The sequence below is a fragment of the Pan paniscus genome, chromosome 6 (genome assembly GCF_029289425.2).
Source record: "Pan paniscus chromosome 6, NHGRI_mPanPan1-v2.0_pri, whole genome shotgun sequence".
NCBI lineage: Eukaryota > Metazoa > Chordata > Mammalia > Primates > Hominidae > Pan > Pan paniscus.
The window spans coordinates 196012572-196035067 of NC_073255.2; the positions used below are offsets into that span (position 1 = coordinate 196012572).

Consider the following 22496-nt stretch of genomic DNA (forward strand, 5'->3'; position numbering starts at 1 on the left):
TCCAGAAAACAGAAGAGGAAGGAAAACTTTCTAACTCTTTCTATGAGGCAGTATTATCCCAGTACTAAAACCAGAAAAAGACATCATAAGAAAACTGTAGACCAAAGTATATATTAAAAGCATATATTAAGTGCATTCTATGTGGCAGGTATTTGGACAAAATAGGGACTAAGACAAGCCGGGTGCTGTGGCTCATGCCTATGGTCTCAGCTATGTGGAAGGCTGAAGTGGGAGGATTACTCGAACCTAGGAGTTCAAGACCAGCCTGGGCAACATAGTGAGGCCCTAAATCTAAAACAAACAAATGAACAAACAAAAACAAACAAAATTTTAAGGGATTAAGACAAGTAAAGTTCCTGCTTGGTCTAGCCCAAGATACAGAAAAGTGATTATCTTCTTTTCATCAAAGCATGCAGGATGCTAGTATATTTTCGTTCTCCCAGACAATGACTGATACAAATTTAAGAGCATGATGGTCACATTCGGTCAGACCAATGGTGCATCTAGCCCAGCATCTTGTCTACATCAGTTTCCCCAAAGACACATTATGGACAGTCAGATACTCTTCTTATAATAGTTTTGAAGGCTAGATTTGTTGATGAAACATTCTAGATTCCTGTACTATTCTGCTGGGAATCTGTCATTCATATGTGTATTCTAATTTTCTGAGTCTGTGTATACAGTTAACATGCGGTTTCTCTTGATGTAATTTATTTGATAGGTTAACAGTCCTCAGGTCTTTATGTCCCCTGAATTTACCTCTTTCCAACTTCAAGGCATGAGTGGACAATGAGTGGAGAAATAAAATAAAATAAAAGAGTCCACTCACCTCTTCCAATCCTCTGTCCAGGTTGCTGAGCTGTGGGGGTTTTCTCCAGAAAGCAGCTCAGGCTGGCCTCTGTCTGCAGCTGCGTCCTCGGTGTGGCTTGTCCACCTTTCTCAGTTTTCCCACCTACTCTCTACACAGCAGAGGTTTTCAAAGAGTGGTTCCCAGCCCAGTAGCATCAGCATCCCTTGGGACCTTGCCCAAGTTCTCCACCCGGGCCTACTGAATCAGAAACTTGGGATACTTTCTCAGCCGCCTGCATTTTAACTGGCCTTCCGGGGGGTCTGATCCTCTCTCCAGCTTGAGAGCCACTGCTCCACATTGGAATAGTAATCGTTCCTGCCAAAATAACACATTGTAAAATATTATAAAGGATGCGGGTCTTTGAGAAGGAAGCACTGATCATTAATATTTTTGGTCCTGGCATCAAGAATTAGTTCTGGGCACACGATGAACAAAATTTTTCCCACAGCCTTGGCCAGGATGAGAGAAATGTTCTCTTCAAACATAATTTACCAACCTAAGAGTGTCTGCTATGATGTCAAGTGCCATATAGCCTTCACTAATGGTTATTAAGAGCAAATTTAGAGAAATGAGAATGGTCTTTATTGCAATACACAGGGAAGGCAAGGGAGGCTCCATTTTGATGTCTGACACTAATAATGACACACTGTGAATTCTTGCAGCAAGCAAAACATCGTAAAACTGTCATGACCAGCCCCATTTCCTGATCTGAAGGCCATGTTTTGCATACAACTTGAGTCTTTGAGTTCACCTTCAGTCTGTGCTTTGCTCTGAGACCTGGGAAGGAGGCTGAGAGTTGGAGAACTTGAAGAACTCAAGAGTCTACCTTAGTTGACTCAGAGGTGAGCCAGGTAATCTTTACCAGCTCAGACCTCACTGGTGCTGGCAGCTTTGCTCCTGAACTGAATCTTCACCTCTATCCAGTTAGCTGGGCCCCTGTCAGGAAGTCTGGTCCTCCCCAAGTCAATGGTTGACCTCTGCTACCTGTACCGAGAACTCCCAAGGTCTCGTGTCTCCAAGTCTCTGCTCCCCTGCTGGAATGCCTGATTTCAGTTACCTCTTACCTCTTCCTGGCTGAGCTTCCTCCAATCACCTGCCCATGGCACCCCTGTCCCCTCATTTCATCTCTACAGGAGCCTCCGATTCCTGTTCCTAACCCCTCACACTTAGCTGTAGTTCATTTCCAATTCCTGGTAAGTCATGGGATTACAAGAATGAGTCAGGTATAAAAATTTATGCAAGACTTGTAAAGAGTTAGGACTTGGAGTGTTCTAGAATTTGCACGTGCTTTCTTTCCTCCAGCTTCAGAAGGAGAAGATGGGATTTCTGCCTGCCTTAGGGCAACAGGGCAGGACGTTCTGAGGACAGCCAGGCAAGGGCTGGGCCGTGACTTGAGAAACGGGTGCCCTGGGAAGGGTAGAAGCCAGGAGGGAGGTGGCACCCATCCTGGAAGTGTCTGCCAGCTGTGAGGATGCTCCCACTCAATGTGTGTGTGTGACAGCTGCACAGGCATCTGCTAATGATTTGTGGTTTAATATGATTTAGGATTTTATATCTGTGTACTATACACAGTACAGAATAACAGTTTATGTTAAGCATATGATGGATTGACTATTAGAGGGCTTTGAAGACACATAAATGCCTGCAGGAGATTCGGAGCAGGCCTGGCCCAGAGTGAGGGGCAGTTTGCCACTTTCTTTGAGGCCCCCAGGCTCCCTCTTAATTTCTTTATAATTGGTTTAGTCACTATGGGAGCAGACAGGAAAGGAGGTCAATTCCTCAGGTGTTTTGAGAGGACAGAGGTTAACACAGAGCTCCCTGCTCCTGATCAGCCGTGGGTAACCCGGAGGAAGACACCCTGACGAATCCATCTGATGCTGGCCAGCACTGAAAGAGGCCCGGGCTCATTGTGGTTGGAGTAGCCTTCTCCTTCTCTCCTCCAGCTTCGAGATGTCATGTTAATGCGGCTGTGCTGGTCACCCTCCAAGAAGGCCTAGAATCTCCACCTAAGGGCACTGCAGGCCCAGGGTTTGCAATGGACCCTCCATCCCTCATCCTGGACTGTGACAGAGACATGCCTGCAAGTCGCTTCCCAACCTGCCCATTTCTGACCTAACGCAGGCTGTTGAACGGCAAGGGTGGCTGCTGAGTTTTCAGAATTGTGCTAGAGGCCCTGGTAAGAGAATCTGTGACCCTGAGGAAGTTTTCATGGGCTCCCTGGAGAAAGGGGCACTTCTAATGATTCCTCAGGTCGACTCAGCATTGGGTGGGTCACCAGCCTTGGAATTCAATCCCTGAATATAATTTGTTTGACTAACAAAAATTTCTAAAATGTGTCCAAGTGTTCCAAAAATAGAAGAATGTCAACTCAGATAAAACACCAAATAAAGAAAGTGCTCCATGTTAGCTGAACTTCATGTACTCCTGGATTTGTATTGGATTGAGATGGATAAAGTCAATGAGATGGTTTGTTTCTGTGGAGGTGGAGTTCAACATGGGTTTCGGTCTTCAGTGTTACATAAAAGCTGTGGGAGCAGAGTCCAGGAAATTGCCCTGTGCTTCCCTCTATAAGAGCACTTAACTGTTGGAATTGCATGTCTCTGTTTAGGATCAGATGTGAGCATTCCGGAGAAGAGGCCCTGTCTCACTCAGCTTGGCATTCCTAGGGCACCGCCTGGCACCCACTCAAACACAGTGCACGTTGAGGTCATTAATTAAAGGATGACTAATCTATCAGGTGGCTGCTGCACTTGGGCGCTGATTAAGACTGTGCTTGAGACCTTTCTGAGTCTTCTTTTGTAGGAGTCCATTATGAGAGGAAGGTTGACATCAGGATTTGCCCACCCAAAGCCCCATACCCCTACAAAACTTCAGTCGTTTTTTGAGAAGGGCTGACTACCTCTCACCAAGCAACCCAAATTCAGGCTCAGGCTGTGACAGTTAATGCTTTACAGATTATGATCTAATTTGGAAAGATGCTAATTTTAGTAAAATAAATCTGCTTCTTCAGAAACTTGAGCCTTGACTTTAGAGCATATTTTGGCCTAAATCTCTGTTTTGCTAGGGCATTAGAATTTCTGGCTTCTGTAGTGAGTTGGGGTGCTGAGGATGGGTCAGGCTAGGAGGAGGATCCCATATCAGGGAGAAACACTTGGTTTTTGTGATAAACAAGGGACAGAGAGGCTCATTCTGACTCTTCAGTGTGGACCTCTCAGAACTGAAGCATGCAGCCAATCCCTAGCAGACCCTAGACCTGGGGCGGGAAGTTCATAAACAACAATTACGATGGAGAGAAGCATCCTCTCCGCAGTGGACAGTGAACTCGCAGGGTCCACTGGATTGCCAACCCTGCTCATCAGCCACCACCCTTGTAGGATCTTTGCAGTGATTGGAGGATGGACTCGGATCTTCTGCTGTCCTCGCTGGGCCCAGAGCACAGAAGTGGCTGACTTGGGCAAAAGGCAAGGCTGTCTTTAACATTTTTCTCCTCACTTTCAATTTCTTCAAGTAATTACTAATAATATTTATAGCCCTTCTATTTTTGCAAGCTTTATATTTATAAAACACAGCCATATGTGTTACATATTAATATTTTGAAAATATTAAGCTAATAGCTTTAAAAAAATTCTTTGCCTCCGTGAAGAGCATGCCCTCCAGTTGTCCTTCTGTCTTCTTGAAATCATGGAGGAGAGGGGGGCAAATCCACGTTGAAGAGAAAAGGCAGAGAAAGTGCCTCCTGCAGGCAGGGGAAGAAAAGAGAGCCCTTTGGCCTGGAGACTGGGAGGGAGGAGAAGTGAGACATCAGAGCAATGTGTCTTGGCTTCCGCTGCTGTTTACAGCGCAGACTGAAATGACAGAGCCCAGGGAGGCTGTTGGACAGGCTAAGGATGATGCTAGATGCATAGGGATGTGTGCCCCATCCCCATTTAGAATTCTGGGAATAGGCCAGGTGCAGTGGCTCAGGCCTGTAATTCCAGTGCTTTGGGAGGCTGAGGTGGGAGGATCGCTCGAGCCCAGGAGTTAGAGACCAACCTGGGCAACATAGCAAGACCCTGTCTCTAACAAAAAAAAAAAAAAAAGCGCACGCCTGTAGTCCTAGCTACTCAGGAGGCTGAGGCAGGAGGATCACTTGAGCCAGGAATTTGGGGCTGCAGTAAGCTATGATTATACCATCACACTCCATCCTGGGCAACAGAGTGAGACTTTGTCTTTAAAGAAAAGAAAGAAAAAAAAAAGAATTCTGGGAATATCCTTCATTTCACAGCCAATGTGTGTTATTCTAACAGAATAAAGATAGTGATTGGGCAAAGAGAGAAAGTCATTAGTCTCAAGTTTCCCACAGCTCCTGTGTGGCATGCTATGAAAGAAACCAGAAATATTCCATATCCTGGGCAGGGTACAGATAGGAGCTGAGCTAGAATATGGTGGGCCTGCCAAAGGCCTCCATAGAGAAGGAGCAGATTGCACAGTGGGACCGATGGAAGATACGATAGAATGTTTGAGATGTCTGCGTCCCCAGCAAGAGCAGAGGTCAGGCTGAGTTGGTGAGGAAGAGCTACCAGCCCCTGATGGAGACAAAATGATCTCTACCAATAGGAGTTCCCCAAAGTGCCATGAGTGGCCCAGAAATCGAGTGACACATGAATCCGCAGAAATACGTTTCCTGGGTGATTGAGCTGTCAGGGGTCCTGTTAAGGAAGAAGTGAAGAGGGCCAGGCCTTTGAGGTAAGACGGAGCATTAAGTAACCTCAGAAACACAGAGACGATATTCCTCGGTCATGGAGGACACAGAAACACACATGGAGGCTGTGCGTAGCACATTCAAGGAATATAAGTAAAAGGGAATAATGAGAGACAACACTGGAGCAGGAGATACAGGAGGTTTGCGGAAAGCCTTCAGTGTCAAACAAAAGCGTGTGGACTTTGTGCTATGAACACATTCCCCAAAGGGTGTTCTGTAAAACACTTGTTCATTGAGTTAGTAATAAGTGTCCACCAAAAAAGAAGGGCGGACTCATAGATTTAAAATTTTGGGAAACAATGAATTATATGCAGTGAAGCAGGTATCTCAGCATCTTCAATTTGTTACTGTGCATTCTGAGAATATGATGGGAGCATATAGACTTGATCAGAGGGAAAACTCAAGTAGCAGATGCTGTCACACACGTTGAGTGGCAGGATCAGAGGACAAAGACTACATTGATGACTGAAAGAATGGGAATGAAAGAGACTGACTAGAGAGTTGTTAACTAACAAGAGTTGTCAGGGTGAGGTGTGTGACCCTGGGCAAGGGGGGAAGGGATGGGAACAGCCCAAGCTCATGATTGCCTGACCAGCAGGACGGAAGGTCCCAGCACTGTTTCCTGAAATGGGGTATTCGGAGGGTGCGCTGCTTCGGGATGAGCTTTGGTGTTTGAATCACGACCCGACATGCAGGTGGAAACGGCCAGCAGGCAGTTACTGACTGAAGACCGAGGCTCAGGACAGAGGCTCAGGCAGAGATAGAGGTGAGGATCTGTGCACTTGGCCAGGACCTTAGGCCAGCACTGAGTCTCCAGGTGCGCCCTCCGCTCATGGCCTTGTCCTGAGGCACCTCGCTCATGCCTGTGCTCCTCAAATGTCACTGGCTGTGCTGGGTACTTTCTATTTTTCTCCCGTTTAAAAATGTCCAGTCCCGTATCCCAATTCCTAGGACCCAACTTTCCACAAAACCAGTGATTTTTTCAGCTGTGGTCCTAGGGAACATCGGCTCTCTGCCCAGGACGAGCAGTGATTGTCCTTCCCTTGGAACACATAGTGAGCAAGTGATTTGCATATTGCATCTCAATTTTATTTTTCTCTCACTATTTTTTCTTAAGCCTTTGGCGCTTGCTATTACCAGTGTGTGAGCAAGTGTGACCAGATGGACAGCGAATGAGTGAATAAACATTAATTTAAATTAATTAAATTGATTAATTATGTTTGATTTGACTGCTTTTTAGTGGATATCTAGGCTCATGATTGTAATTTCATAATAAAACCTATTACCGCAGTGGTCGGATTCTTCTGGGCCACCCGAGTGGAGCGGCCGGGTTGGGCCATAAACAGGCCGTGGCCGGAGGACGAGCGGGGACGTTCACTCCGCTGGGGCTTCTCACGCCACGTTGTTTTTCCAGGTGTGGCTCGGTCGGACGGACGCGGATCCCGGCAGCCAGGTGGGGCTTAGTCTTTTGTGAAAGAGTGAAGCGCCCCCTGCGGAGAGCGGGTGAACTCGCCAAGGGCCTGCGAGGCGGGAGTTCTCCCCAGGCCAGGCGAATGCGGCGGCCCTGAGCCGGGCTAGAGCCGGCTCCACGCGTCTGAGGGCGCCCGCGGGGCGGCGGGGAGGTGGCCCAGACGCGGGTTCTGTGAGGGGACTTGGGGAAGGAAGATTCCAGTCAAGCAGAGGAAAAGCCGGATTCAAAGAGGCCAGGCCGCTGAGGGGAGGGGCTGCCAAGATGGCCGTCGGTCTCCTCAGGGCCTCCTCGGCGGTCAGTTTTTCATCCTTTGATCCAGGGGTCGCTTCCTGTACCTCGTCCTCAGCATCTGGAATCAAGAGACCTATGGCGTCTGAGGTGCCTTGTGCCTCGGGCATACCCATCAAGAAAATAGGCCATCGAGGTGTTGACTCCTCAGGAGACACAACCTATAGAAAGACGACCTCATCAGCCTTGAAATGTGCCATCCACTTGGGCATTACTCACACTGTGGGGAGCCTGGATCCCACACCAGAGCGTCATGTCCTCATGTAAGATTTCTGCGTGGTGGAGAATATCTTCTTTCCCAGTGGAGGGAGCAACCTGACCCCTGCTCATCACTGCAGTGAGTTTCCTTTCAAGACCTATACACCTGTTGCCTTCTGCTACTTTCGGGAGCTATTTGGTATCTGCCCTGATGATGACTTGTACTCCCTCTGCAGTGAGCCACTGATTGAACTCAGTAGCTCTGGAGCTGATGGTTCCCTGTTATATGTGTCCATCCACGATGAATTCATTATTAAAACAGTCCAACATAAAGAGGCGGAGTTTCTGCAGAAGCTGCTTCCAGGATACCACATCGACCTCAACCAGAACTCTTGGACTTTGCTGCCTAAATTCTATGGACTGTGCTGTGTGCAGGCAGGTGGCAAGAACACGCAGATTGCGGTGATGAAGAATCTCTTACTAAGACTGGTCAAAATGCATACCAAATATGACTTCAAAAGTTCAACCTACAAAGAGCAGGCTTCCCAGAAAGAGCAAGAGAAGCCTCTTCCCACATTTTCCCACATTTAAAAACCTAGACTTCTTACAAGACATCCCGATGGTCTTTTTTTTGGATGCTGACATGTACAACGCTCTCTGTAAGACCCTGCAGTGTGGCTGTTTGGTGCTGCAGATCTTTGAGATAATGGACTATAGCCTCTTGATGTCAATCCACAACATAGATCATGCACGAGAGCCCTTAAGCAGCCAAACACAATGCTCAGTTCACACTTGAAGACCAGCCCCCCAAAGGGCTCTGTATTCCACAGCCATGGAATCCATCCAGGGAGAGGCTTGACGGGGCAGCCCCATGGAGACTGATGACCATATGGGTGGCATCCCTGCCCAGAATAGTGAGGGGGAAAGAATCCTGCTTTGTATTGGCATCACTGACATTCTACAGTCTTACAGGTTTGTTAAGAAGCTGGAGCATTCTTGGAAAGCCCTAGTATGTGATGGGGACACTGTCCCAGTGCATCGCCCAGGCTTCTACACTGAACGGTTCCAGTGCTTCATGTGCAACACAGCATTTAAGAAGATCCCGGCCAGGTGCCGTGGCTCACACCTGTAATCCCAGGACTTTGGGAGGCCAAGGCGGATGGATCACCTGAGGTCAGGAGTTCAAGACCAGCTTGGCCAACATGGTGAAACCCCATCTCTACTAAAAACACAGAAATTAGTCGGGCGGTAGTGGCACATGCCTGTAACCTCAGCTACTTGGTAGGCCAAGGCAGGAGAATCGCTTGAGCCTAGGAGGCAGAGGTTGCAGTGAGCCAAGATTGCACCACTGCACTCCAGCCTGGGCAAAAGAGTGAGACCCTGTCTCAAAAAAAGAAGATCCCCTTGAAGCCTTCTCCTTCCAAAAAGTTTCGGTCTGGCTCATCTTTCTCTGGGCGAGCAGGCTCCAGTGACAACTCCTGTGTCACCAGCCATCGGTCTCAGGGGAACATAAGGCACAAACCACAACAAAGGCGGAAGTGGAGCCAGGTGTTCACCTTGGTTGTCCTGATGTTTTACCTCAGACTCCACCTTTGGAGGAAATCAGTGAGGGTTTACCTATTCCTGACCCCAGTTTCTCACCTGTAGTTGGAGAGACCTTGCAAATGCTAACCACAAGTACAACCTTGGAAAAGCTTGACATTGCAGAGTAAGAGTTCACCCATTGAGCACAAAGCCTCAGAAGACCTGAAACACGATTCTGCCATCTCTGTGATCCCAAGATGTCAGCCCTTGCCCCAGCAATGCTGAGTTTTCTTCTACTTGCCCATCAAAAAGGAATGTAATGGAAGCGAGGGGAGCTCTCCATCTTCTTCCTGAAGAAGAACCTACTCTCTTTCCCCTTCCTCATGAATGGGCATTAGTGCCTCAGACAGTTGAGGACTGCAGCAACCCCTCCACTCCAGAATTGGGTGGATGGATTTTCAATGGGCTAACCTTGGCTTTCACAATTGAGCTTTTTCAGACCCCCATTCTTCATGCTGGGAATGGGATGGCTGGACTTGGCAGTTTTCTTTCCCCTCATCTTTCACCAGGAGCTGGACTCATAATTTCCTCAGGACAGACTAGCTGGCACATTATACCCACCTCAGTTCTTTCTCTCTGATCCCTGGAAGAAGATCCCTGTAATCTCTGTAAAGGTTTCGAGGGGATAAGGGTGTTTAACCACCTCCCAACTTTCTTCTTTTTATCCTGAATAAAGGAAAAATGCGCACAGCATGCAATTTCAAGCCAGTTTCAGATCAAAACCCCAAAAGTGTTGACGAGATGCCTAGTCATAGGATTCCCTCAGAAGAACCATGGTGTTTGTGAAGAGAAGTGTGGTGATTGCTCTGCCAGGACAGCTCCTCTTTAAACTCCTCCTTTCTTGATGAATTTGTTAAGGCTGGAGGAACGGAGAGAGTGGGACATGGGGTAATCTTTACCTCTTTTTTTAAAACATGGGGCAGCCGTGGGCTGGGAGATCATAGCCCTTCCTAGGCAGAATCCTACTCACTGCCAGGGTGTAATGATTATTACTGTTTTGCAATTTGAAATATATTCGGTTGTTTTTGTAAATATGAAGACTTATCAAATGAATTTTAGATCATTCTCCAGAGGAGATTTCTTTTCTCTTCCCATCTTTTCCAACAGTGCTCTCCTGCTTGTGGAGCTAAGGTAGAGACACCTCTGTCTGTTTAACAAGCAGTCCATATCTATGAGGCTAGCAAATATTTTCTTTTCTTTTCTTTTTGAAACAGTCTCACACTGTCGCCTGGGCTGGAGTGCAGTGGTGCGATCTTGGCTCACTGCAACCTCCACCTCCTGGGTTCAAGCGATTCTCCTGCCTCAGCCTCCCAAGTAGCTGGGATTACAGGTGCCTGCCACCATGGCCAGCTAATTTTTTGTGTTTTTAGTAGAGATGGGGTTTCACTATGTTAGCCAGGCTGGTCTCAACTCCTGACCTCGTGATCCGCCCACCTCGGCCGCCCAAAGTGCTGGGGTTACAGGCGTGAGCCACCGCGCCCGGCCACAGATATTTTCTTAAACTCATGAGGAGAGAGCAGATTCTTGCCTCAGTGAAGTCATTGCTGTGCCATATGTCCTACCCGCTGTCTTCATGCAGGGAGGTTGGAAATGGGGGCCGCATGTGCCCTCTCCTCCCATCTATAAGAGTTGTGGTTTCCCATCTGATCCTTCCACTCTTGTTAGGGGAGGAAGGGGGTCTGGTATCTCAGGCAGATTGTTGAATTCCTGTTCTATCCCTTCTCCTTCCCTACCTTGATAGTAGGTTAGCCCATACCCCAAATAACTGTCTATATTAGACACCCTCAGCCAGTTTCTGGCTGCCTGTCTGTTGCCATGTTCTTTTTTACAAGAAGGAAAGAAACAATTATTGCTATTTTTTCATAATTTACTATTTATGAAGTATTTAAGTGTTTTATTATGGATAGAGTTCTGTAATGGGTGGGAGGGAATATTTGAGGGAGGGCTGGGTCTTAAGGAAAGGAATGGGGAATCAACATTATTATGAAGTGTCTCTATTTGCCTCTACTTTGTATTGTTCAGAAATGGCCAATGCAATATAAAAGTGTTACATGGTTTTAATGTATTAAACGTTAATCAGTTTTTTAGAAAAAAATAAAATTAAAAATTAAAAAACTGTTTATATTTATGATTATAACATAATTTTAATGAAAAATTACATCAATAAATATAGTATTCCACAAATGACCCCAGAATTGCAGTTGCTTCAGCATGTGAAAATATTTAAGAAACTCTCCCAGAGTCACGACACTGAAATGAAATGGGTTTCATTCATTAAGCAATGTGCTGAGTGCCCACTCTGTGCCATGTGGTGGAGAAGAGAACCCAGTTGGAGGCCATGACGCACTCCCCCTCCCACACCTGTCCTGTGGAGGTGGCTGCCCCCGGGACACTGAGCCCCGCACATTTCTCAGCTGCCTTTCACCTCACCTCCAATATGTGCACCGGTTCTTGGGAATGGACTACTGCAGAGTGGTCTGTGCTTCTCCCAGGCCTGCGCCATGAAAACTCCATGCAGGGGGCTCCACATTCCATCCTAAAGGCTATATGTGGTTTCCTGGGTGACGCTGGAAACCGGGAGCTGAAGATAGAGGAATCCATGTCAGTGTGGGTTCCTGGACTGATGAACGGCATGGAAAAGACTCCACTCTTCTGATGACCAGAAACACACTCAACTATCTGTGAATTGAGTTAAAAATAAAGTTTCACTGTGTTAAGCTTCCTGCATTTGGGGGTATTTGTTACATTATGTGGCATTGCCCTAACTAATACATACCAGGCATTTTGGATCTAAAGATTAACAAACCACAGATCTGTACTCAAAGAACAAGGCCTAGTGAGGAGAGCAGCTACATAATCAGACAGGTTTCAGAACATATCAAGAGCAGTGAAAGGACATGCAGAGGACAGTATCAGATGACTGGAGAGGGGCCCCTGATCAACCCAGAAGCTGCAGGCCCAGGAGGAGTCAGGGAAGACTTCTTGGAGGAGACTCAACGAGTGAGAGGGAATTGGCAAGGCTAAGGAGCGAGAAGGTGGCCCAGTGTCCGAGGAACTAGGACGGCATGAATGAGTCACGCCTGGCATGAGGGGTGGGGGCGCTGCTGTGCCACCAGAGCTTAGAACAGGAGCTTCTGGCAGTGCAGAGGCTCCCACACTCCTCTAGCGACTTGGACTCTGGGGAATCTGGATGTGTTTTCAGGAAGGCAGACTAAGGTTAGATTTGCAGATTTTTGTTTTTCAACTATTTACTTTTATATATAAAGAGAACATGCATCTGTTTCTTCTGTCTCCACTCTTAAAAGATTAACTGCTGTGGTAATGCCCTCCTGCCATCAAGAGCTAGAAAACTGAACAAAATGTATGGAGTGAGTGGTGTGCTGAACTGAAACACCTACGAGAGGCTAGCAAGGGCAGCGACCTGAGATCCCCCCTACCCAGAGGCAGCCTTCCAGACTCAGTGCAGAGACGGTGGCTCTCACAGAGCCCAGTGTCTCACTGAACTCTGGAGACACAAATCAGATGTGGGAGGCTGAGGCGGCCAGAATTGGTGGTCCAGAAAGGAGTGAGCTGCACAGAGAGAGAAGAGAGCACCTCAGGTACCTAGAGTGGAGAACACTTGAATATTTGGTTGAATGCTGAGATTTTCATGAGTGGGGTAAGACTCCAGAACCACTGCAAAGTGGAGCTAACCCCAAGGACCTCAGGGCGCAGGGAAGAGCCATTGCAGCTGGGGGAAAAATGGGGGAAAGAGACCGTGGAGGACAGGAAAGCAAGCAGGGTCCTGACCCCTACAGATCCCCTGAGGCTGGGAGACAGGCGGGAACCTGACTCACATGCAGCTCCAAGGGTTCGTTTGCCATGGGCAGGATTACTGAAAGAGCCTCAGGCCTGCCTGAGCCTGAGGCTAAGTGAGGAGGGAGAGCAGAGCGGACAGCCCAGCTATAGCCACCAGGCCACCCAGTGCTGGATCAAAAGCAACCTCTGACTACCACTGAGGGGAAGGAGTACACAGATCCGGGCCTGAGGGTCAGGCTCAGAGGGAAAGCCCTCCTGCAACCAGTTGCCACACTAAGCCCAAGGAAGCACTAGCAAGACTGAAGTCCATCAGGCCTGAGGGCCGCATAGCAACAACAACAGAAACAAAACCGAAAACAAATCCGTTTCAACTAAGACCCCGATGCATCCAAGCCCCACACAGAGGCCTCACAAGAGGCCCGTCTGTCCCAAGGCATAAACACCACATGCCTTAGCTTCTGGGTCCCAAACATATGGTCCAGGTTTTCAACAAAAAGTACGAGATGAGAAAAGCAAGAAAATATGACAGGAAACAAAGCACAGAATTAGATCCAGATACGACCCAGGTGTTCTACTATTGGGTAAGAATTTCTAAAAATAGTGTTAGTATATTTAAAGCACTAGGAAAAGTGTGAATTTTAAACAGAGATGGAAAATATAGTAAAGAATCGGAAAGAAAAGATAGAAATTTAAAACAGTAACACAGACGAAGTGTCATCCGATGGCTCATTAGCAGATCCCACACAGCCTCTGCACCCCACCACCCCAAAAAAGTCAGTCAAGTCACACTGAAAGACACGGCCTATGAAGAATGGAAACAGAATACTGTGGCACAACACCAACAGGCTGAAATACTTGAGATTTGAATCCTAGAAGAAGAGAGAGTGAACAGGGCATAGGAAGTGTTTGAAGGGATAATGGATGAGAATTTTTCAAAAATAATGAAATAAACAACAGCTCTGAGAAACTCGTAGAGCACTGATAGGGATAATCACAAAACAAAACAGTAAAATTGAGACCAAAATGGAAATGAAAAATGGAGTAAATAAAGGGCAAAACAAATAGAAAACATTGAGTCAGATGACAGATTTTAACCCAACCATATCAATAATTTCATTAAAAGGAGACGGCTGAAACAAACCAATTAAAAGACAAAGATGTTTAGATTAGACAAAAAAGCAAGGCTCAACTACGTGCTGTTTATAAGAAACCCACTTTAAATATAGAGAGATAGATATGTATATTATAAGTAAAAGGATAGCAAAAATATGTCATGCACACACTAACCAAAAGAAAACTACAGTTTCTGTACTAATATGAATAGATTTCAAACAGATACAAAGGGAGAAATCATAGTAATCAGAGTGTTAATTCAACAAGAAGATATAACACTTTAAATGTATGTACTTAACAACAAGCCTTCAAAATACATAAACATGAACAAAAACTGACAGACTTGAAGGAGAAAACAGTCACATGAAAAATTCTAGACGGAGACTAAAGGTTTTTTCTCAGTAATCAATAGAACAAATAAACAGAAAATAAATCAGGATGCAGAAGACCTGAACAACACAATCAACAAAGCTGGCCCCACTGACATTTACAGAACTCTGTCCAAGAATATCAGAGTACATATTCTTCTCAAGAGCACATACAACATTCCCAAGAGAGACAAAAACAAACTGTTACAACTTTTTAAAAATTGAATTCATACAACGTATGTTTCCTGAAACAGAAATATTTCCGGAAAATTCTCAAATGTTTGGAAGTTAAATGATTCATAAAATGACCCATGGGTCAAATAAGAAGCAGAAGAAAAATTTGAGCTGAATGTTAAGGAAAACATATCCAAAATCATGGGATGCAGCTGAAACAATGCTTAGAGGGAAACAAAGGCCATTAAATGCCTATTTAGAACAGAAGAAAGGTCTTAAATCAATAAACCAACATTTCTATATAACAAACTAGAAAAGGAGACTATATTAAAAGAGCAGAAGGAAAGAAATTATAAATATAAACAGAAAACAATAGAGAAAAATCAATAAAAGCAAATGCTGATCCATTAAAAGATTAATAAAAGTGAAAAACTTCTAGCCACACTGATAGAGGGGGAGAGAAAGGAGGAGAGAGGGAGAGAGAGAGACAGAAAGAGAGAGAAGAGGAGAGAGAGAAAGAGAGAGAAGGGGAGAGAGAGAGAAAGAGAGAGAAGGGGAGAGAGAGAGAAAGAGAAGGGAGAGAGAAGGGAGACAAAGAGGAGGAAAATGACTCAATGACACAAATTATCAGTATTGGAAGAGGGGGTCCTCAACCACACTACCAAAGACCTCTACAGTCATTACAGGGAAAAAAAAAGGGAATGCAGTCTACAACTTTATTTCCATAAATTAGAAAATGTAGATGAAAGGGGAAATTATTTGAAAGACACTTTAAAAGAAGTAATCTGAAATCCCAAATCTATTAATGAAATTGAATTCAAAGTTAAAAACTTTCCAACAAAGAAAATTCTGTGCTTAAATGGCTTCACTACTGAATTCCACCAAACATGTAAAGAAGACATAATACAATTCTACAAAACTCTTCCACAAAAGTGGAAGAGACTGCAATATTTTCCAACTCATTTCGAGACCAGCATTACATTGATAACAAGTAGTCAAAGATATTCCAAAGTGAAAAAAACCATACTTCAATATTCCTTTTTAATGTAGACATAAAAATTGTCAAAAATATTAGCAAATCAAATCCAGCAACATATAAGATGGACAATGCATCATACCCAAGGGTGGTTTATACTGGGAATGCAAGACTGATTCAATACTCAAAAACCAATCAAAGTTATTCTCTATGTAAATAGACTAAAGAAGAAAAACCACATGAATTCCTATAGATACAGATAAAGCATTTGACAAAATTCAATATCCATTCATAATTTAAAATAAGAAGAAAAATCTCCCAGCAAAGTAGGACTAGAAGGAAACTTCCTCAACAAAACAAGGGGCATCTACAAATGTCTGCAATGCTATAGTTAACACTGAAAGACTAAATGCTCTCATCCTAAGTTGAAGAACAAGTAAAGGATATTCACTCTCACCTCTCCAACTCAAAGTCAACATTATACCATCATACTAGAAATCCTAGCCAGTTCAATATGAAAAAGTGTGTGTGTGTTGGGGGGGGAGGAGTGGAGGACAAAAATTGACACAAATTGGAATTGAAGAAATAAAACTATCTCTATAATTCACAAACTGATTAAACACTGGGTAAAAGACCAGAACAAATTCCTTACCAAAGAGGATATACAGATGTCAAATAAATATAGGAAAAGATGCTCAACACCATATGTCATTAGGGAATAGCAAATTAAAACAACCATGAAGTATTGTTGCACACCTATTAGAATGACCTAAATCCAGAACATTGACAACACCAAATGCTGGCAAGGACACGGAGCAACAGGAACTCTCATCATTGCTGATGGGAATGCGAAGTGGCACAGCCACTGTGGAAGACAGCTTGGTGGTTTCCTACAAAACTAAACATACTCTCACCATATGATCCAGCAATCATGCTCCTTTTAATTTACCCAAATGAGTTGAAAACACACAAAAATCTGCACACAGATGTTTATAGCAGCTTTATTAATAATTACCAAAACTTGGAGGCTACCAAGATGTCCTTCAGTAAGTGAATGGATACATAAATGATGGTGCATCCAGACAGTGGAATACTACTCACTGCTAAAAAGAAACAACCTATCAAGGCATGAAAGGACATGGAGGAACTTTAAACGCATAGTACTAAGTGAAAGAAGCCAAACTGAAAAGGCCACATATCGTTGATTCTAATGACATTCAAGATGGCATTCTGAAAAAGGCAGCTATAAAGACAGTACCAAGGTCAGTGGCTGCCACTGAGTGGGGAGAAGGAGGGATGGACAGGCAGGGCACAGGAGATTTTTAGGGCAGTGAAATGACTCTGTATGACACGATAATAGAGGACGTGTGTCATTGTACATTAACCAGACCCGTAGAATAAACAACTAGAGTGAACCCTAATGTAAACTGAGGCCTTTGGGTGACAATGATGTGTTAGTGTAGGTTCATTGATTGTAGCAAAGGCACCACTCTGGTGGTGGACACTGATAATGCAAGAGGCTATGCTTGTGCGGGGGAAGGGAGTTTATGGAACCTGAACTCCCTGTACTCCTGCTTAATTTTGCTGTGAACCTAAAACTACTCTAGAAAAATAAAGCTGATTAAAAAAGTAACCGTCTCTATGCTCAGGTAGTATGATCATGATTGCCTCTTTAGGCAATTCCGAAGAATGAATAAAAATGCTCCTGAAACTAGTAAGTGTGTTCAGCAAGGTCAGACAGTACAAGGTTAATATACAAAATCAATTGTATTTCTATAATACTAGCAATTAAAACTTGGAAATGAAATTACATGTTTCAGTTTTAAACATGAAGCAATAAGAAAATATAAAAACTTAGATATAAATATAACAAAATCTTGCAAAATTTATGTGCTGAAACCTACAAAATACTGATTAAAGAAATCAAAGAAGACCTAAATAAATTGAGATACATACCATTTTCAAAGTTTGGACAACTTGATATTGTTAAAATGTTAACTTTCTCCAAACTAAACTACAGAGTCAAAGGAATTACAAACAAAATTCCAGCAGGATTTTTTTGGTAAAACTTAATAATCTGATTCTAAATTTATATGGAAAGTAAGAAGAACTAGACTAGCCAAAACCATTTTGGAAAATAAGAATAAAGAATAAGTTGAAAGACTTCTAGTAATCATGACAGTGTGATATCAGCAAAATTACAGACACATAGCTCAATGCATGAGAATAAACAGTTGAGAAATAGATTCACATCTGAATGGGCAAAATATTTTTTAAAGGTACATAAGCAATTCAATGAAATAAAGATTTTTTTTTTCAACAAATGGTCCTGGAAAAAACTGAAAAGTCATTTTTTTAATTTTAATTTTTACTTATTTATTTTTTTGAGACGGAGTCTCATTCTGTCGCCCAGGCTGGAGTGCAATGGCACAATCTTGGCTCACTGCAACCTCCGCCTCCCAGGTTCAAGAGATTCTTCCGCCTCAGCCCACTGAGTACCTAGGATTACAGGCGCATGCCACCATGCCTGGCTAATTTTTGTATTTTTGTAGAGACGGGGTTTCACCATGTTGGCCAGGCTGGTCTTGAACTCCTGACCTCGTGATCCACCCGCGTTAGCCTCCCAAAGTGCTGGGATTACAGGCGTGAGCCACCGCGCCCAGCCTAGTCATATGTTTTTTAAAAAGGAAAAATAAACTTCTATTTATACCTTGAGCAATATGTGGACATTAATTCAAAATTATTCATAATTCTAAATGTAAAACCTAAAACTACAAAACCTCTAGAACTACAAAACTACAAAACCACTAGAAGGAAACAGCAAAAACAAATTTAACTTGGGTTAGGCAAAGACTGCTTAGATAGGACACAAAAATCATGAGTCATAAAAGAACAAACTGATAAACTAGACTTTATCAAGATCTAAAACTTCTGCTCTTCAAAAGACACAGTTAAATAAATTAAAAGATAATGCACAGGCTGGGAGAAACTATTTGTAAAATACCTAATAACAATCTTGTGTCCTAAGAATATACAAATAATTCTTAAAACACAACAGTAAAAAACAACCTAATTTTTTTTTTTTTTTTTTTTTTGAGACGGAGTCTCACTCTGTCCCCCAGGCTAGATAGAGTGCAGTAGAGCGATCTCGGCTCACCGCACGCTCCGCCTGCCGGGTTCACGCCATTCTCCTGCCTCAGCTTCCCGAGTAGCTGGGACTACAGGCGCCCGCCACCAAGCCTGGCTAATTTTTTGTATTTTTAGTACAGACGGGGTTTCACTGTGTTAGCCAGGATGGTCTCGATCTCCTGACCTCGTGATCCGCCCTCCTCGGCCTCCCAAAGTGCTGGGACTACAGGCGTGAACCACTGCGCCCAGCAAAACAACCTAATTTTTTACATGAACAAAAAAATTAAATGTGCATTTCACTAAAAAGGACATATATTAATCATTAGGCAAGTACAAGTTAAAATTATAGTAATATACATCTATTAAAATATCTAAAATTAAAAAACAAACAAAACACCTGCCAATACTGACAAGTATTGGCAAGTACTGACAAGGATGAATTGTAACAGGAACTCTCATACATTGCTAGTCAGAATGCAAAATGTTACAGCCCCTTTGGAAAAGAGTTTGGTAGTTTCTTACGCAGTTTAACATATACTTACCATGTGACACAGCAATTCTTCTACCACGTAAATAACCAACTGAAGTTAACTTAGGTTCACATAAAAACTTGCTCACAAATGTTTACAGAGGTTTTATTAATCATCACCCAAAATGGGAAGCAACTCAAATACCCTTCGACTGATAAATGGATAAACTGTGGTGCACCAATACAGTGGAATTCTACTTATAATAAAATTAAAGAAATACTGATATAAACAACAACATGGGTGAATCTCAAATGCTTCATTCTAAGTAATAAAAAAAAAGGCCCTAAAGGTGAAATACTCTATGATTCCATTTATATAATATCTACAATAGGCAAACTGGCAGGTATGGAAAACATCACTATTTGCCAGGGGCTGGGGATGGGGATGGGGAGGTGGTGACGACTGAGCATGAAGGACTTTTAGAGGTTAATGAAAATGTTCTGTATCTTGATACTGGTGGGGGCTACATGAAAGTGCATTTGTCAGAACACATGGAAATGTACACTAAAATAGTTTTACTTACTATAACTCAAAGTTTAAAATGTACTGTAAAAAGAAAACATTTGTCCCTATTTTTTTAAATAAAAAATAGAAGAAATGTACCATGTAAACATTAATTTTTAAAAAACTGATAGACTATATTACTATCAAAAGTGGGCTTCAGAAAAGATAATACTATCAGGTATAAATATCAGGATATATTTTATAATGACAAATGGATCAATTTATTAAGAAGACATATTCACACTAAATGTGTATGCACTTAACAGTGAAGTGTCAGAAGATGTGGAGCAAAATCTAATAGAACTTAAATAACAAACAACAAGTAAACAAATAGACAAGAAAATTCTCAAATCAATTGTCTAAATTCTAGCTGTAAGAAACTAGAAAAATAAGACAAACATAAGCAGAAGGAAGAAAACATAAGAAGAGAGCAGTAATCAATGAAAAGGAAATAAAACAATAGAGAAAATTAAAAACAGAAAATCCTGGATTCTCTGAAATAATCAATGAAATTGATAAATCTCTAGCCACACTGATTTAAAAAAACCCCAGCAGAAAACATAAAAAATCATCACTATCAGAAACAGTAGGGAGGACATTCCTGCAGATGTTACAGATATAAAAGATTAATAAGGAAAAACTATAAATCTCTGGAAGCTAATAAATTTGATAATTTAAGTGGATGAATTTCTTGAAAGACACAAATTACTAAAGCTCACTTAAGAAGAAATGTAAAATTTTGATATCTCATTATCTTAGATAAAATTAAATTCACAGTAAAATATTTAAAAAAGAAAACTCTAGTCCCTGCTGACCTGACATTTAAAAAAAAATCACTTTTACACGAACCCTTCCTGAAAAGAAAAGTGAAAGGAACACTTAACTATCTATTTTATAAGATTAGCATTATCCTAATACCAAAAGCAGATAAAAACATTTTAAGAAAACTACAAAAGCCAATATCCCTCATGAACATAGGCAAAAAGTCCTCAACAAAATCTTAGCAAATTGAATACAGCAGTATATAAAAAGGAGAAGTCAGCATGACTGAGTGGAGTTTTCCCCAGGTATGCAAGTTTGTTTTAGCCTTCAAATATCAATGAATATAATTCATCATATTAAGAGCCTAAAAATTGCAAGACAAAAACATGCAAATAATCCAAGATATGCAGAAAACATTTCTGACAAAATTCAACATCAATGAAATATAGCTGACTAGAAATAGAAGGAAATTTCCAAAATACCTATGGTTAACATTCTTTGAATAGTAAAAGATTGATTGCCTTCCTCTAAGATCAGGAGCAAGGCAAGGATATCTGCTCTCACCACTTCTATTTAACATTGTAATTGGGGTCCTAGCCAGTGCAATAAGTGAAAAAAAGAAATAACATCCTTGGAGATTGAAAAGAAATTGATTAAACTCCCTTTTTTTCACAGACAAAAGAATTGTCTACATAATATGTCTTAAAGAATCTATTTTGAGTTACTGGACTTTAAAAGTGAGTTTAGCAATGTCTTAGGATACAAGTTCAAAATGCAAAAACAATTGTATTTCTACATACTATCAATAAATGCTGGAAATGAAAATTACATTAATAATACAGCTTACAATAGTATCATAAAATATGAAATACTCAAGGGTGGATTGAACAAAGTATTATAATATCTGTATACCAAAATAGCAGATATTACCAAGATAATTTAAAGACCTAAGTAAATGAAGAGAGATACCATGTCAATACATTGGAAGACTTATTGTCACAAGGTCAATTGTCCTCAAATTGATCTAAAGATTCAACAAAACCTCAATCAGAATTCCAACAGAGTTTATTGTACATATTTATAAGCTGATTATAAAATTGCATGCTAATTCAAAAGACGTAGAATAGCCAAAACAATTTTGATAAAGTACAAATTTGGAAGACTTACAATACATTATTTAAAAAGGTATAATAAAACTGCACTAATAAAAACCATGGGACATTAGTGTAAGGATAGAGATATAGACCAATGGAACTACAGACCAGCTATAAACAAACATAATTTATTTTTGACAAAGAAGCTAAGGTAGTTTAATGGAGAAAGGATAGACTTTTCAGTACATGTTACTGGAACAATTGGACAAGAAACTGGACATCTACATGGAGAAAGAGCACAGTGACCCTCACCCTCAGACCATATACAAAGATAACTAGCTGGCCAGGCATGGTGGCTCACGCCTGTAATCCTAGCATTGTGGGAGGCTGAGGCGGTTGGATCAATTGATGTCAGGAGTTCGAGACCAGACTGGCCAACATGGTGAAACCCTGTCTCTACTAAAAGTATAAAAATTGGCCGGGCACAGTGGTGCACACCAGTAATCCCAGCTACTCAGGAGGCTGAGACAGGAGAATCACTTGAACTGGGGAGGCGAAGTTTGCAGTGAGCCGAGATCACACCATTGTACTCCAGCCTGAGTGACAGAGAGGGACTTTGTCTCAAAAAACAAAAACAAAAACCAACCAACCAAACAAAAAAAACACAAAGATAACTAACTGATAATGCATCACAGACATAAACAGAAAATGTAAAAAGTTTTACAGGAAAAAATTTTAAAATTTCAGGAAGAAAATGTAGGAGAAAATCTTTATGACCTTGGGTTAAGCAAACATGAACCAGATATGAGACCAAAAACATGGATAACAGAAATAATTGATAAAATTGGGATTTTTCAAAATTCAAACTCCTATTCTGAAAACCCTGTTTAAAAACCCTAAAAAGTCAAAGTTCAGG

At 42.4% G+C, this 22496-nt stretch overlaps 1 pseudogene; it reads left to right on the forward strand.

Annotated features, from left to right (window-relative positions):
• The first annotated feature begins 829 nt into the window (after window positions 1–829).
• LOC129398381 (phosphatidylinositol 4-phosphate 5-kinase type-1 alpha-like) lies at window positions 830–20522 on the forward strand (annotated as a pseudogene).
• The last annotated feature ends 1974 nt before the right edge of the window (window positions 20523–22496 follow it).